This window comes from Haemaphysalis longicornis, unplaced genomic scaffold, assembly GCF_048455015.1.
Source record: "Haemaphysalis longicornis isolate Haplotype H1 unplaced genomic scaffold, Haemaphysalis longicornis Haplotype H1 scaffold_7, whole genome shotgun sequence".
In the NCBI taxonomy this organism is placed as follows: Eukaryota; Metazoa; Arthropoda; class Arachnida; order Ixodida; family Ixodidae; genus Haemaphysalis; species Haemaphysalis longicornis.
The window spans coordinates 100,593,924-100,611,455 of record NW_027526422.1 but is presented as its reverse complement, the minus strand read 5'-3'; the positions used below and the strand labels follow the sequence as shown (position 1 = coordinate 100,611,455).

General features: G+C 50.0%; 1 long non-coding RNA gene across 1 annotated transcript in view; it reads left to right on the top strand.

Annotated features, from left to right (window-relative positions):
* LOC144146179 (uncharacterized) overlaps positions 1–14,014 on the top strand; it is a 58,140-nt gene extending 44,126 nt beyond the window's left edge. The window contains exon 2 of the long non-coding RNA XR_013317674.1: positions 12,947–14,014. This is a non-coding gene — a long non-coding RNA (uncharacterized LOC144146179). The remainder of the gene's footprint in view (positions 1–12,946) is intronic.
* The last annotated feature ends 3,518 nt before the right edge of the window (positions 14,015–17,532 follow it).

Here is a 17,532-nt window from a genome sequence, read left to right as displayed (position 1 = left end):
GTGACCATTCCCGTTTTTCCTAATTATGTAGCTTATTTGAGCGAAGTTTACGTTAAAAGTGGTGTCAGTATGATTCTAACGAGACAATCTTTTGAATGAACCAAACTTGTGTTTTCTCTTCATGACTCCTTTAAAAAGCGGCGACAAGTTGTTGCTGCCGCGACCTGCGTCGGTTCGAGCCGCACCGTCGGCTGTGCGGGCAAGCGCGGCGGGTGCGTGTGCTTCTGCGAGCAGTTAACGCATCACGATTTCCTGCTTTATACATTTCTTGCAAACAAGGGAAATCTAGAAACTTCACTCGGCGATCGTCGTAGTCCACATTGTTGATCGGGGAAACAAGCCGCTGCTTACGCTTCGGTTGCATGCGTAATACACCACCACGCTCATGGTGTTTGCGGATAATCTACCACAGTTGATACGATTATACAGTCACCATTAGGTCGAACTGCGCTTGACCCACTGAGAATGAACTTCAAACGAAGGAAATTAGCACGAAAATACTTTTAGAGCACGCTTAGACAACTATAGACTACTGTAGACTACACAACCTAGACTAAGACTACACAACTACACAACTACACAACTACACAACCTAGACTACAGTAGACTAAGCTACTGTAGACTACACAACCGTTATCTGCTTGCTAGGCCCACAACCTTGAAATTCTTACTAATGTGATCTTCTGGCCTAGTTGCTTTGAACACAAAGTTCTGGTAAAACAGCCCGAAGTACTTGAAAGCCTCCTGATCTATGTGGGCAATCTGCGCACACTTTGCCGGTGCAGATATTCTGTTCGGACATACGTACGAGCCCCGCACATTCAGTGCGGGGCAGAAAGTTAGATAAACGCATTGATATTCCCCCTTGTCGCCAAACCGGCCTAAAAGATGCCCAGCCATGCTTATTTGCAAAAAGAACTCGCAGGATTGAGCCAAGATACCATTTTACAGCTAAATAAAAAACCACGCGAATTGCAAAGACATAAAGAAACCTCACCAGGCATCAAGGAAGGTGTAAAAATGGCCACCGGTGGGCACCGGAGCATGCGCTCCCAAACTTTGTGCGGCACGATCACCGATAATTCATCGTACCTATTTCTATTCCACACGGAACCGACTGTCGTTAAACCAGACGGTGGATATTATGTCCAGAAACAGGCCTTTGCAATGCGTTTTCCCTAATTACGCGCGTCGCAACTTTTTTTAGCGTGCTGTGACTGACATGTGGCCGCCTGTCTTACCAACTGCGAGGCTGTGCCCGCTTTCACATATGTGGGCGATTCTTTTTTTTTCTTGGCGTCACAGAGCAAGTACGAAAATTGTGGACAGAGATTTTTCTGCGCATTTCCTGCCTCCATTCATTAATTAACTACCAATGACTAACTCATGCCTGACAATAAAATTAGGTTTCTTACCACTAACTATTTTTATCCCTTTCCCGGTATTTATGTTTGCAATACGCACCCCGCCCTCAGAAGAACTTGCCCCGCTTTTCATACGCTCACTCGAAGATTTTCCAACGCCGCACTGCCTTATCTACTATGAGCAACTACCCTCCACGATGTTGTAAACAGCTGGTGCAGCTACGTTTTACAAACCAACTACACATACTCAAAGGACCTGCCTATTTTGCTGCCGCACCGGGGCGGATAGATAATGACTGAAACCATGTGGAAGTAACAGGAACCAATCTGGCCATGCATAGAACCGCGTGCAGGTGCTCTCCTTTGCTTCAAGACGCGAATGTACTAAAGAAATATTGGGGACGCTGCACGTGCTAAATTCATTGGCGATTTATGATTACGCAAAAATGAACTTAATCCTCAAAACCAATTTATTGAAAGGAAAGCAAAGCCACAAATGGAACCAAAAAAAATCAGGGTCTCTCGCGCCGAATCAAGCCATGGCCACAAGTTAGTGACGTAATATGTGAGGCGGCGAAAAAATACATCACTCTCGCAGCGGTTCCAGAGTTTTTACGAAGGGCCACGCTGGCAGCGGTCGAAAGGCCACCTTCGCCGCCGTGCCACCGATGACGCGGTGAGAGAAAAGCCTGTTCGCGCCATGTTATGTAACTGTCGCCGTCGGGCGAAACGGAAGCCCGGGAAGCAGAATGGGCCCGCAGCGACAACGAGCGCCAGAGACGGCTTCGAGACGACGAAAGCGCTGGCACCAGAAAAAAAAACCTAAAATATCATTTATATTTTAGAACCGTTGAAACCATCATGTCGGCATTACACATTTGCTTGTCAACCACCTTCATTGGCTAGAATAGCCGATAAATCGAACATTTAAACTTTTATTTGTCAAAATATCACATTTCCCATGTCGTCGGCTGTCACCCCTTGCATTTGTTCTGGATGTTTTCATCTTTATTTATTTATTTTTAAATAAATCTCCCAGTTTGCAGTCAGTGTACCCCGTTATGTGACCTTTGCTTCGTCCGGTAAAAAGCGCCGTTTTTTATCAACTACCCCACGTACGTTCCTTAGTTGATAAATGTCCTTCTGATGGCACTGCAGGTAGGCTATTACCCCAAGCAAGGGGTCCGCCTTGAAGGTTTTAATAGTTATGCGATATGATGCTCGCATGTACGTACAGCCTCCAAAATTTTTAATAAAAAAATCCCGCCATCTCCACGAAGTGAATGATGATGAGAGGGGCGAAGCTGAAATGCTTATCGGTAAAACGGTGAAACATTTGCCCACACATCATATAAAGAGTCGACACGTTGTTATAGGTCTTCTTGACGGCGTGAACCATCTGAATGAGTCAAGGACATAGGGCGCGTACGTAGGCATGCTGGCGTCTCGGTTTGTAGCGCAGTGGGAAGAGCGCCACGTACCTCCCGTCGCAGCCAGAGAGTCGTGGGATCGAAAATGGGTGCCGCCGCGTCGATGACACTCGACACGTTGTTATAGCTCTTCTTGAAGGCGCGCACCATCTTAATGAGTGAAGGACATAGGGCGCGTACGTAGGCATGCTGGCGTCTCGGTTTGTAGCGCAGTGGGAAGAGCGCCACGTACCTCCCGTCGCGGCCAGAGAGTCGTGGGATCGAAAATGGGTGCCGCCGCGTCGATGACACTCGACACGTTGTTATAGGTCTTCTTGAAGGCGCGCACCATCTTAGTGAGTGAAGGACATAGGGTGCGTACGTAGGCATGCTGGCGTCTCGGTTTGTAGCGCAGTGGGAAGAGCGCCACGTACCTCCCGTCGCGGCCAGAGAGTCGTGGGATCGAAAATGGGTGCCGCCACGTCGATGACACTCGACACGTTGTTATAGGTCTTCTTGAAGGCGCGCACCATCTTAATGAGTGAAGGACATAGGGCGCGTACGTAGGCATGCTGGCGTCTCGGTTTGTAGCGCAGTGGGAAGAGCACCACGTACCTCCCGTCGCGGCCAGAGAGTCGTGGGATCGAAAATGGGTGCCGCCGCGTCGATGACACTCGACACGTTGTTATAGGTCTTCTTGAAGGCGCGCACCATCTTAATGAGTGAAGGACATAGGGCGCGTACGTAGGCATGCTGGCGTCTCGGTTTGTAGCGCAGTGGGAAGAGCGCCACGTACCTCCCGTCACGGCCAGAGAGTCGTGGGATCGAAAATGGGTGCCGCCGCGTCGATGACACTCGACACGTTGTTATAGGTCTTCTTGAAGGCGCGCACCATCTTAATGAGTGAAGGACATAGGGCGCGTACGTAGGCATGCTGGCGTCTCGGTTTGTAGCGCAGTGGGAAGAGCGCCACGTACCTCCCGTCGCGGCCAGAGAGTCGTGGGATCGAAAATGGGTGCCGCCACGTCGATGACACTCGACACGTTGTTATAGGTCTTCTTGAAGGCGCGCACCATCTTAATGAGTGAAGGACATAGGGCGCGTACGTAGGCATGCTGACGTCTCGGTTTGTAGCGCAGTGGGAAGAGCGCCACGTACCTCCCGTCGCGGCCAGAGAGTCGTGGGATCGAAAATGGGTGCCGCCGCGTCGATGACACTCGACACGTTGTTATAGGTCTTCTTGAAGGCGCGCACCATCTTAATGAGTGAAGGACATAGGGCGCGTACGTAGGCATGCTGGCGTCTCGGTTTGTAGCGCAGTGGGAAGAGCGCCACGTACCTCCCGTCACGGCCAGAGAGTCGTGGGATCGAAAATGGGTGCCGCCGCGTCGATGACACTCGACACGTTGTTATAGGTCTTCTTGAAGGCGCGCACCATCTTAATGAGTGAAGGACATAGGGCGCGTACGTAGGCATGCTGACGTCTCGGTTTGTAGCGCAGTGGGAAGAGCGCCACGTACCTCCCGTCGCGGCCAGAGAGTCGTGGGATCGAAAATGGGTGCCGCCGCGTCGATGACACTCGACACGTTGTTATAGGTCTTCTTGAAGGCGCGCACCATCTTAATGAGTGAAGGACATAGGGCGCGTACGTAGGCATGCTGGCGTCTCGGTTTGTAGCGCAGTGGGAAGAGCGCCACGTACCTCCCGTCGCGGCCAGAGAGTCGTGGGATCGAAACCGGGCGCCACCTGGTCAAGACCACCACTCCTTGCTCGCAAAGCTTGAGGCTTCCCACCACTCCGTTGACAAGCCCGTCGACGACGTCGATGTTTGTGGTGATCTTGTAGGGCTTCTTTGGGACGATGAGAATCCCCATGGGTAAGTGGGAAAATTCGGTGTTAGACATTTTAGCCACCTTGGCCGTCGCCTTCTGCAGAGCGTCTTGTGTCGCGTAACCCCGGTACGTGTCTTGAGCTCGCAGACGACGAACGACAACCTCTTCTTTTTCCTTTCTTCCTTGTTGGGTAGCAACGAACGCGTTGAACGTTTTGACCTCTTCGTCCAATCTTTGGTTGGCCAATCCCTAGGGGCATCCTGCCACAATCATCATCAGCGGTACGTACACGGCAGCAACGAGGGATGCGACAGAGCCCGAGCAAGAGGAGCTTCGCCCCTAATATAGCGGGAGTGACGACCGATCGGCATGTCAGCGCCTTATCACGGTGTTCACCGGCGAAATAGGCGAGAGTACGCGCACGCGCATAGAACTACCTGCTGTGTGAAGCGTCGTGTGCTCCGCTGTTCTCCTATGGGCAACACAGCGCCCGTGTTTCTTATCTTGCAAGGCCATTTCGCTACCGCCATAGGCAGCTAAGCAGAGTGAGGGAAAAGCTTTTATTTTTATCAGATTTTTTATTTATCGCATTACATTGCGCCGCGACATAAGACCATTCCGACCAAAAACCCCGCCCTGTTCTACTTTTATTTCTTTCCGAGGGCATTCCTCACGTTTTGTGGGGCACGTGATCCGAAAGAAAAATCAAACGCGTATTTGATATGGGCATGCGCTTAAATAACCACGGTTTCTCGTGAACAAAGTCATTCTGTTACAGTGGCAGGGGTTGCACCGCTATCAAGGAAACAGCGTAGCAGACGACGCTTGTACAGCAGATAGCCCTGTGCGCGTGCGCGTATTCTCGCCTATTTCGCTGCTGGACACCATGATTAGGCGCTGGTATGCCGATCGGTCGTCGCTCCCGCTATATTGTTAATAATTTGGGAGGCTGTACATATACGTACCACTGCGTACGGAAGTTGCAGGCATCCTTACCTTTGTAGCGCCCTCTGGTTGGCGCTCTTAGCCGGCGCCTTGGCGCCGGCTAGAAAAGACGAGAATAAAGAGACGAGCGGCGCGTGCTTGGTGCGCCAGCACGGCACGGGCAGTTGGATTCCGAAAGCCTGCCACGCTGGTACTTTCTCTCTTGCGCTGCGCTGCGACCCCGCGGTTCCCGACAGTGGTGACTCCGGACTAAAACATGACCGACCCCAGCAACCTCGCGCCCTCGGGCCCTCTTTTGCCTGACGTTTCCTCGCGGCCGCCGGACGTCGCAGTCATACAGCTCCGTCTGCCCACCTTCGTGCGCAAGAACCCACACGTCTGGTTCGCCCAGGTCGAAGCCGTCTTCGATCTGCACCGCGTCACCTCGGAGACTACTCGGTTTCGCCACTTGCTTTGCAACCTGCCTCCGGAGGTGGCTGATGAAGTGGCAGACGTCATCGGTGCACCTTTGAACGATGCTCCGTACCAGCGGCTCAAGCAGAGTATTCTGGACCGAACCACGGCGTCTGAGAGCGCGCGCCTCCGGCACCTGCTCACCCACGAAGAGCTTGGAGATCGCCGCCCTTCCTAGCTGCTCAACACCATGCGACAGCTTGTGGGCGCGAGCAACGTGGACTCCAACGGTGCACTTTTAAAAGAACTCTTTCTGCAGCGCTTGCCACAGTCCACTCGCATCGTTTTAGCTGCTGCAGGGGACTTGACCCTCGACCGCGCCGCCGAGCTTGCTGATAAAGTTCACGACGCGACTTCTCCCTCAGTCACCCCCCTCGCTTCGACAGCGGAGTCATCGGCCGTTTCCCGCTTAGATACTCGGATCGATCAACTCGCCGCTTCCATTGAAGCGCTTCGGACGTCCTCTGATGGCCGATGGGGCTCCTCCCCACGTCCTAGCCACCGTTCGTCTTCCCCGGGTGGTTCTTGTTCGCGCAGCCCTCGAAGCTCGGCTATCTGCTGGTACCATCGCACTTTCCAGCACCGCGCCCGTCACTGCACTTCCCCATGCAGCTGGTCGGGAAACGCGCCGCGAGATCACTAATGGCGGCAAGTGACCTCGCCTTACAACCTGGCCGCCTTTTCCTGGTCATGGATCGCATTTCTGGTTTGCGCTTCCTGGTAGACACGGGTGCTGAAGTCACTGTACTACCGGCCACCAAGGATGAGCGTACTTCTAAGTCACCTGGACCTACACTTCGTGCAGCGAACTCTACCTCTATCGCCACGTATGGTCTGCGGTCCCTCACCCTCGACCTTGGTTTGCGACGCGCCTTCCGGTGGGTCTTCGTAGTAGCCGACGTCAATCAGCCCATCCTCGGCTCCGATTTCCTCACCCACTTTGACCTAGATGTCAGCATGCGTCACCATCGCCTGATTGACAGCAAGACGCGCCTTTCCATCCTGGGCATACTGTCTACTGTCGCTCCAACTGGCATCCGCACGCTGCTTCCCTCATGCCCGTACGCCCCTGAGGTCACGAGACCCTGCAACTTAAAGCAGCCGCCCAAGCATAGCGTTACCCACCACATCGTCACGCGTGGTCCACCAGTCGCAGCTCGGCCGCGCCGCCTCTTCGGTGAGCGTCTGGCGACTGCTAAACGTGAATTCGAGCACATGCTGGAACTCGGTATTATCCGTCCATCGTCCAGCAACCACGCGTCTCCACTGCATATGGTTCCTAAGAAAAGTGGGGACTGGCGTCCGTGCGGTGATTACCGAGCGCTCAACGCTCAGACTGTCCACGACAGCTATCCCCTACCCCATATCCAGGATTTCACAAGCCACTTGGAAGGGTGCACAATCTTTAGCAAAGTGGACCTTGTCAAAGCGTATCACCAAATCCCCGTCGAGCCTGCCGATATCCCGAAGACGGCCATCACTACACCCGTCGGCTTGTTTGAGTATGTGCGCATGCCCTTTGGGCTACGCAACGCAGCTCAAACATTTCAAAGGTTCATTGCCGAGGTGACGCGCGGCCTTCCGGCTGTATTTGCATACATCGACGACATCCTAGTCGCGAGTCCTACTCCACAAGATCACAAGCGTCACCTCCGAGAACTCTTTGAACGCCTTCAACAATTTGGCCTGGTTGTCAACGCCCAGAAATGCGTCTTCGGGACGTCCGAGCTCGAGTTCCTGGGCCATCACATCTCGGCGCAGGGAATACGTCCTTTACCCTCTCACGTTCAAGCCGTGAAGGACTTCCCCGAACCTACCAGCCTCCGCCAGCTTCGTGAATTCCTGGGCCTGGTGAATTTCTCGCGACGCTTTATACCCCACTGCGCCGAGCTTCTGCATCCACTGACTGAGCTTCTTCGCACAACCAAGAGCTCCTCATCCGCGATTTCCTGGTCTCCCGAAGCTCAAGCCGCTTTCAACGCTGCTAAACAAGCCGTCGCCGACTCGGTGCTTCTCATCCACCCGAGAACGGACGCGCCCACTCGCATCATGGTAGATGCAGCCAGCGTTGCAATAGGCGCTGTTCTCCAGCAGAGAATCGACTCCGAGTGGCACCCGCTGGGTTTCTTCTCTCGGAAGCTCCAACCTGCCGAGACGCGCTACAGCGTTTTTGGTCGTGAGCTGCTCGCCATTTACGCCACCATCCAGCACTTCAGGCACTTTTTGGAGGGCCAGTCCTTTCACGTTCTTACGGACCATAAGCCTCTGGCGTACGTTTTCCGTACGAACTCCTCCAAGTACGTTGCACGGGAACTCCGTCAGCTCGCCTATATATCGGAATTCACGACGGACATTCGGCACATCAAAGGCACCGACAACGAGGCGGCTGACGCGCTTTCACGCATGACCTCCATCGGCAGTGCTGCATCTGCTGTGGACTGGGAACGCCTAGCTCAGGCGCAGATTCAAGACCATGAGCTGCAAGCACTGCGGCACCACCCGGGTTCCCTTCGTCTACAACTTGTGCCTCATCCGTTCGTGCCTGGCTCACTGTGGTGTGACATGTCAGCGGCGGCGCCTCGACCCTTCGTTCCGGCTGCCTTTCGTCGTGCTGTGTTTCACTCGCTCCACGACATCTGCCACCCCAGCATCCGAGCCACGCAGCGCCTCATCACACAGCGGTACGTCTGGCCGAGCATCAAGCTGATGTCCGCCAGTGGGCCCGTTCGTGCCTCGCTTGTCAGACAGCCAAGGTGACCCGCCACACGAAGACCCCAACGCAGCCTTTTTTGCCACCTAGCTGTCGCTTTGACCACGTCCATCTTGATTTGGTCGGACCATTTCCTCCCTCCCGTGACTGCCGGTACATTCTCACAATGATTGACCGCTTCACCCGTTGGCCCGAAGCCGTACCAATTCCGGACATCACGGCAGAAACGGTCGCAAAAGCCTTCGTTTCGACATGGGTTTGCCGTTTCGGCTGCCCCGGCATTGTTACCACGGACTGAGGCAGGCAGTTTGAATGCACCCTGTTCACTTCCCTCAGCCGCTTGCTTGGCACTAAACACTGCCGCACCACAGCATACCATCCCTGTGCCAACGGCATCGTTGAGCGGCTCCATCGCCAGCTAAAAAGTGCTCTCACTGCGCGCTTGGATAGAGAGCACTGGGTTGATCACCTGCCTGTAGTGCTTCTTGGCCTGCGTGCCGTCCTTCGTCGCGACCTCGGCTGTTCAACTGCTGAACTTGTCTACGGCGCACCCCTGAGGCTTCCTGGCGATTTGTTCGTCCCTACGGCCTCCTCGCCCCAGCCGCTTGAGTACCTCCAATGCCTGCAGGACTGCATGCAGCACCTGCGACCGGTCCCACCTCGGTCTTCAGACCACCGCATCTTTGTGCATCCCGACCTGGCGTCTTCGACACACGTTTTCCTCAGGCGGGACGCTGTAAAGGCGCCTCTTACCCCCTCCTACGATGGGCCGTACCGTGTCCTTAACAAGACCCACAAGTCCGCCACCATCCTCTTGAATGGCCGCGAAGAAGTCGTCTCGTTGGACCGCCTCAAACCGGCCTACCTCGAGACGCCACCCAACGAACTCCGCGCAGACATCGCAGGCCTAAACACTCCACTGCTCGCCCCCAAAACCAACGCCCGCCAGCCTCGCCGTCGCATCACGTTCGACATTCCGTCTGGGCGGGGGGCCCTGTAGCGCCCTCTGGTTGGCGCTCTTAGCCGGCGCCTTGGCGCCGGCTAGAAAAGACGAGAATAAAGAGACGAGCGGCCCGTGCTTGGTGCGCCAGCACGGCACGGGCAGTTGGATTCCGAAAGCCTGCCACGCTGGTACTTTCTCTCTTGCGCTGCGCTGCGACCCCGCGGTTCCCGACACCTTCTTGAAAACTGCATCCATCACACCTTAGGCGCAATCTATGATAAATATCAGCCCAGCACATGCGATGTGCTTTTTAAGTGCGAATGCACTTCTTAAGCGAGCCTGAATCGTCCCCCGCCGTCGTCCGCATAGCAACAGCTGCGGGTGCGCGCGCTCCTCGTCTTCCTCCTCGTCTTCCCTAGCAACGGGGGGAGATGGGCGCGCGCTACTCTCCTCCTCCTCTCTCCGCTCAGGGACTGCGGGTGTTGGGCGCCTCCTCTCCACTTCGCACTTACACACTCTCCCCCTCGGGGAAGTGCGAGGGAATTTTTTTCTGCTTTTCCTGCCTGTGTTTTGTTCCCTTCCTTCACCTTAGCTTTAATGCAGGTGGTGTCGTACCCATCATCTTCGAGCTTGCCAACTTAGCCCAAATAACAGACCACCGTCCACAATAGATGTTTATTTCCGACGCAAAACTTCTGGTCAGGGGCACGCTCCCAAAGCGTGCGGTGTGCGGGGCAGGTTTGTATGACGGCTGTTAGCTCTCCATGGCTGCGGAATGTCTGTGCAGCAATCAGCCAATAACAGTACCGCGATGTAACATGGGGGCCCGCTGATTATCACTTGAGAAAAATTCAATATAGCAAAATATCGAAAGTGTTTTAAATTAGCGTAGTGATATGGAGCCTGCATAGAAGTCAGCCGCTTCAAAATTTGTTTGTGGGAACGCCAGGCTTGCTTCCATTGAAACTTCCCACTGAGGTCATCTGTTATATTGTTTTTAACACCAGCCACAATCATTTACTGCAATTTTGCAACTAAAGGAAACGTTTTTGCCTGCCAGCATCCGCAAACCATTTCACAGATGTAGGCTGGCACCGCTGGTGTGATATTTAAACAAAATATACGCTGGCATGTTGATTGATTGACTGTAGGGTTTAAGGCATCGACGCAACGCAGGCGATGAGGAGCACCGTAGTGGAGGTCTCCGGATTAAGTTTGAACACCTGGGGATATTTAACGTGCGCCGAAATCTCGTACACACGGGTGTTTTTGCTTTCCGCCTCCATCAGAAAAGCGGCCGCACCGGCCGGTACCCTGGAATGTCATCTTCATGCAAAATGCTAGGGCAAAGAAACACGCGCGTTCCACCAGAAAACTGTAATTGGCTCATTTATTCTTGCAATGCGGTGTACGGTGGAAAGCCCTCTATAGTGTTAAAGGAATTCCGATTTCATAAAGTGGGTACTGGCTGGAATTTTGTTGTAAATCTTGGAAGCGGCGTTTAAAATACTGAAAAATGCTTTTAATTGCTCAAACGTGCAGTGGCGGGTTGGCCTCACCTTCTTTACAATCCTGCTTCCAAGTTTTTACGCAACACTTAATAAAGAATAAGCGGGATTATACAATATCAACCCCAGACCGATAAAGTTTAGGCCGTGGCATTTTGCCGGCTGCCGGCAGATTAGCCCGGGACAAAAATTGCCGGCGGTTCCTTCCCATTGGTTGGCCCAGACCACGTGATTATTCTGCCGGTACATTTTCGCGGCTGCTATCTTGCCGGCAGCTGGCAGATTAGCTCTAGAGAAAAGAAATGCTACCGCAGCGGAATGTGTCCATGTGAACGTTGGGAACAAGAATTCGAGCTTTGCTGTGCTTGAGAAGATTGATCGATACTGTTCAGCGAATTACGTTAAGATATGGAAAATGGACGCGCAGACCATCGAAGCAGACCATGCAAGATTGCGGCGGGCATTTCCAACTTTGACACTTCACTAAAAAACGAATAAAGTGCTCCGTCGGTTATATTCCCACTTTCAAACTCAAGGCATGTCATCCGATCTCGTTCCCTCAACCCCCTGCGGATTTGATAGGTTGAAAGCTGTGTTCCAAATCTACATTCTAACAAAATTATTTACTCTAACAGACAGTGAACGTTCCTTGCTGTTTCTTTTGCAGAATTTGATTTATTGATTGATTGTGGGGTTTAACGCACCGACGATGGGGATGAGGCGTGCAGTAGTGGAGGGCTCCGGATTAATTTTGATCACCTGGGTATCTTAACCTACGCCGAAATCTTGTACACACTGGTGTTTTTTTCTGTTCGCCCACATCAGAAAAGCGGCCGCCGCTGCGGGAATCGAAACGCATCCTTGTGCTCAGCAGCACAACGCCTTAGCCACTGGGCCACCGCGGCGGGTCTTTGCAGAATTTCAAGCCAAGTAGCAAATTAGAAAAAAAATGATCAGCCAAAAAATCTATTCCACGGCTACAATTCACGATTGTTTTTTCAATGCTACGAAATTTCAAACACCAACTTAAGTAAAAAACAAGTGTGCATGCAGTATGAACGTTGACATCACCGGCTGCGGGAGCATTGCCAGAAAACTGCCGGCACTTTTCTCTCACGCTGCTCTGCCGGCTGCCGGCAAAATGGCCCAGAGAAATTGTGCCGGTATAATAATCATGTGGTCTGGGCCAGCCAATACGAAAAAACTGCCGGCAACGTTTTCTCTCGGCTAATCTGCCGGCTGCCGGCATAATAGCCACTGCCTAAAGGGCATTCTGGAAAATTGATATGTTAATAACCGATCTTTCACAATTATGTAGTGTTGTCACTGAACTCCGAAGATATACCCAAGCAAGGCAATTATTTGCTTTCGTGCTCAAAATTAGGAACTTAGTATTATCTGCTGTATGATCATATATTTAATTTGGTGATGCGTTATCCTTCTGAACTCGTGTTCCCTTTCTTGACAAGGGAGAGTGCCACAGCCAGGTTATGCTGCTTGTTGAAATCAAAGAAACTAATTCCAAAAGTAAGATGCAGTCTTTGTGGCGTACCTTATGACGCCGTGCTTTTAAGTAAAATCAGCAGATTTATTGCAAAGAACTGGATGTTAAAATCTTTATAACTCCTGCAGCACATCGAAATGCATACGTACAGAATGAAACCGCGTAAATAAACATAGCAGTCCAGTGCATGAAAACAAGACGCTGGTACATACACATTTGTAAATTCCGTCTGCTGGTACAGCACCGCTGATATTTGGGGTTTTTATTTCTTCCCCTAGCTTGACCAGAACCTCGCCCATTCCATTCGCACAAAGGGATTCCTATGGCGCCATGGAACCACACAAACCAAGCCAGCTAGGATTTGTACTGGCGGCAAAAGACGATCGCCGACAGGAAATCGACTCCTACACGAAGGGCAAGCGGTTAAGTTTGCATGTAGGCGAAGAAAGCCAGGCCTCAAATATTGCCAGTGACAAAAACTCAGAATTTATTAACAAGGCCAACGGCTTCAACCAACCAATTTATTCAGAAAGAAAAAGTGAGGACGCGTTTTTTGTCAAAATTACCGGCAAAGACAGTGGAGGCAGAAATGTTGACAAGGGCAATGCGGGAGGTAATTCATTTCTCCTCAGAAAGCAAGGACCAAAGGAACTAAACTCTCTGTACAGTCAGGACAGTCTGAGTGACCGAGGTCTGGAACAATCGAATAACGGCAAACAAACAAATGGCTACCTGACCTTGGACATGAATCACGATAGTAAGACGGAAGTAAGTGAAAGAATTTCAGCATCAGAAGACGAGTGTGAGGATGAACAAGAAGCGGAAACCGAACATAGCCCCACAACAGACTCTGAAGGGAAAAGTGAGGAGAGTAAAGGCAGCCAGGAATCTGACTGTGACACGGATGGCTCTGTAACCGATCAAGAAGATACTACTCCTTCGACTGACGGCACCGTAACAGCCCCTACAAGGGACAATGATTCTCACGTGTCAACTACAAGTGATTCTGGTAATGATCATGGTGGGAATGGTGGTTCAAACACCAGCGAGGCCGCAAGTTCGAGCGAGGAGTGTGAAGAAAGTGACGAAAGCAGCCAACATGGAAGTCATAAGGACCAAATCACTACAACCACGTCGACAAAAAGACCCGACAATGGGGACGCGAGTTCAGGCTCTATAGGTGAAGACAGTGGACCGGAAGACTTTAATTTTAGTGATGAAGCGAAAGTTGATAGCAACGACATAACTTGGTAGGAAAAACTGAAGAATTTTAGCTATATGCTGCTTTCAGTGCTTGTATGCGCTAAGACGGATGATTCCCTGAAATAAAACTTCATCCTCACCTCTATGGTTCTCCACGTGTTGGCATTTGGCTTCACCTTCGTTAACACCCACATGTAGCGAATAGTAATCGTATTCGTTGCGGTGAATAAAAAATTGCGTGTTTTGCGAGGGTGGCTCGCACTAACATCAGGCTGGATTTTGCCTGTTTATGCGTACTCATGTAGTAACCAAGCAACTAATTCATTTTAATGTGGATGCTGCCTTACCAAGCGCATTAAACGCAATTCGTCAATTTCGAACGCCCTATATTCTGAAAATTAACGCTCCCCGTCAGCGCTTCCACGCATGACCAAGCATGCAGTCTCTTCTATTGTTCTCAAGGCAGCCGCTGTACGTTAATCGGCAGAGTAGGTTTTAAGAAAGATAATCACTGTCTTTTTGTACTTAGATTCAGCCATAGGGCAAAAAGTTATTATAACTCGTAAAGGAGGAGTTTGAATCCGCAAAACCTTTCCAAACCACCTAATTTGGTGCTGTCATTCATTCTTGTCAACATTGTGGAGAAAAAGAAAGCATTTGGCACAACTGAGGCAAAACGTCAACACAAAACTGGTATTAGCAGAGTTCTTGTTATTAGAAAAAGATGTCTGGTTAGTTTTTTTAATCAGAAAAATACGCGTTGAAAACAATATTTTGACCCAAAAATACAAAAAAAAGTGCGTGCCCGAGCCTAGACCTTATGGCGGCATTTCAAGAAAAGAAAGGTGCCAATAGATGGTGTGGGAGCTGTGGAACACGGGAAATTTAAATTGAGTCGTGCAAACCTCCACCGTGTTTATATTGGGGGAGCGAGACCGCGAGACTGTTATGGGTTGGCGGGGTAGAGGAGACAGACATTAACGTGGTAGGGACGGCACAGCACTACCGTCTTTTGATATTTTCAGCGCAGTGAGCAGACACGCGGCCAATTTTTCAGATTTCAATACAGGCACAGAAAATACCATTATTTTTTATGAATCACTGACTCACCCGACGAAAAAATTATGTGGAGCAAAATCTTGGGAAAACCGCCGGTACGTAACACAATCTCCAGTCACGAAATATTGTAGTCGTTTACCACACTTAAGTTCTACGATATTGCTCGATAGACTTAAATCAGGAGCGTTTCGCTTGTACGGTGTGAACACTGTGTGAACACTGTGAACACTGGATGTGAACACTGAGCTTCAAAAATCGATTTCGCTTGATGGCTGCCTTACTCATAAAAAAGGCAAGATTTCGGCAATTTCATTTGGTGACGGTGTCGGTTTTCAATGAATTCTAGTGCAGCCGAATTTCGAGAAATACAAAAAACAATTTACTTCATCGAGTTTCTAAGGGAAAACATAAAGCAATATATAAAGTCCAATACTTTCATTTACGCTGCAGTGTCGCTAGTACAAAAAAAATGCAGATTCCAAAGTTTCAAGTTCAGGCATAAAGCGTCTACGGCACTTGGGCTATGAAGCACGCCGTGGGCGAGTGGTTCACACTAATTTAACCAACCTTAGAAACAAAAATGTGGCGACATCTCGCGCACACAGGCATTTTCATATAACGCTTCTGTCACATGTACGTCATTCACGGGAAAGATCCTGTAAACTCGTGGATGGCCACAGAAGGCTATGTTAGTCAGCCCTCCGCCGTCGGTCAGCAATGAAAGTTGAAGGTCGCCGAGGAAGGGCAATTTATGGCAAGCCGAAATGTTCCCTGGTAGATTCTTCTTGATTGAGTATGAAGCACCGAAACACCGCCAGTTTCAATTCTTAGTGAACATTTTGCTCAAGATCTTTAACAGGACTGTTTAATTGTGCCACGCAAGGCACAAGGTTTGACTGATCCATTTAATTATAAAAACGTGGTTCAAACACGTAATCATCAAAGCAAGAACAACCCACGTAGGGAACATTCAGCTCCGTCCACCATCCAATTATTCTTGCTTTATTGTTGAACTATTCATTGTTGCTGAAAGTGGTCGCCCCTGGTTGTAGTTTGGGATGGAAGGAGGCGAAAAAGTACTGTGTTTCTTTACATGCATGATTGCACCTAGGAAGATGAGGAGTATTCACTAATTTCGACTTCTTGAAAAAATGGGGTATAAGACTTCAACACAAGAAACAACGTGCGCTTGGGTACGAATACGCGCTTGAACAGAAAGCTGAACTCAATATCTAGCATAATTAAAAAATAACTTCCGCGCCTCTGAGCATACACAAGAAATATTAAAATGCCCATCATATGACAGAGCTACGTTTTTTTTCTTACGCTTAGACATGGTGACTGTTGTGGTCGTATTCCTGGTCATTTTATAAGTTCCTGGGTTGGGGTTGCTCTACTCTTTTTCAATTAATGTTGTGTATGATTACCTTTTCAGTAGAAGCTGTACATAGCTACCGTCCGGCGCTGATCGATGTCATTCCGTCTAGGCGTCCGCTCGACACGAAAGTTCGTCTCTAGTTTCTCACCCATGCTTTCTAGCTATCACTCTAATGGATATACCTGGGGAAGACATTATACTGAAACTGGTTATATCATTACGCCGATTTGCATTTATTTGCCATATTTAGTTAGTTTACACTGAAGTTGTAAACCTTACGGAAATACCCATCTGCTGTCAGCTCTGGGCTGTCTATGGAGGGAGTATGGTTACAGAAAATGTCTGTAGCTATTGTTCATCAAACCTATAATGAAATAAATAACACTTAGACGCGAAGACTACTCTAACATTCCGCTGAGTTTCATGTCATTTTCATTATTACACAGTTCAATGTGAAATTGTCAATAGTGAAATTCCCGTCCGCTCTGAATACCACTGGAGGAAAACAGGCAACCCGCAGTCTGGCCGCTAGAATTAAACTCTAGTCCGTGCAAGTTTTGTTCAGCAAATTGAACTAGGAATCATGCTCCATCAAAATTAAAAACAAACGTGCTTTGTTTCGTGCTCTCCTTGGACTGCGCCCAGGTTAGCGCAAGTCATCGGTCGAGCTTTGCTGCTCGTTTTTCTTTAGGAGGTGCAAGGTCTGATGGTTATTTTGTGATTGTAACCTTGCGTTCTTATTTATTTTTATTTCTACCAAATCACGTAACGCTATGTCTAATTGGCTACGTATGTATTTGCAATACACAAATAAGTGAACTACATTCCCAAACTCATTCATTGCTATAATGGCGAGAAGAAAAGGGCAAAAGTTTGAACCCTACGTAGCCGCTACGTTAAGTTCATATTTCCAACAAATTGTCCCAATGTATCACAACACTTTTATACATTTCATACTAGCGAATCAGAACATTCAAGACGACGGAATCAAAAGGCAGTGTAGAACGGTCAACGTTGGTTGGCAGTTTCAAGCGCAATTGTGTGCCTAAAATCTCAAAAAGGTGCGCGGAAGAATAGAATAGCAAAATACTCTTGCGTGCGTTGCTAATTTCGTTATATATGCAACACTCGTGTGCAAACTGAACGTCTGCGCAGTACTTATTGAGTTAAGCTGTATCATCGCTTGGTACGTATTTGGCATACATTGCCGTCGAGGTTGATTTA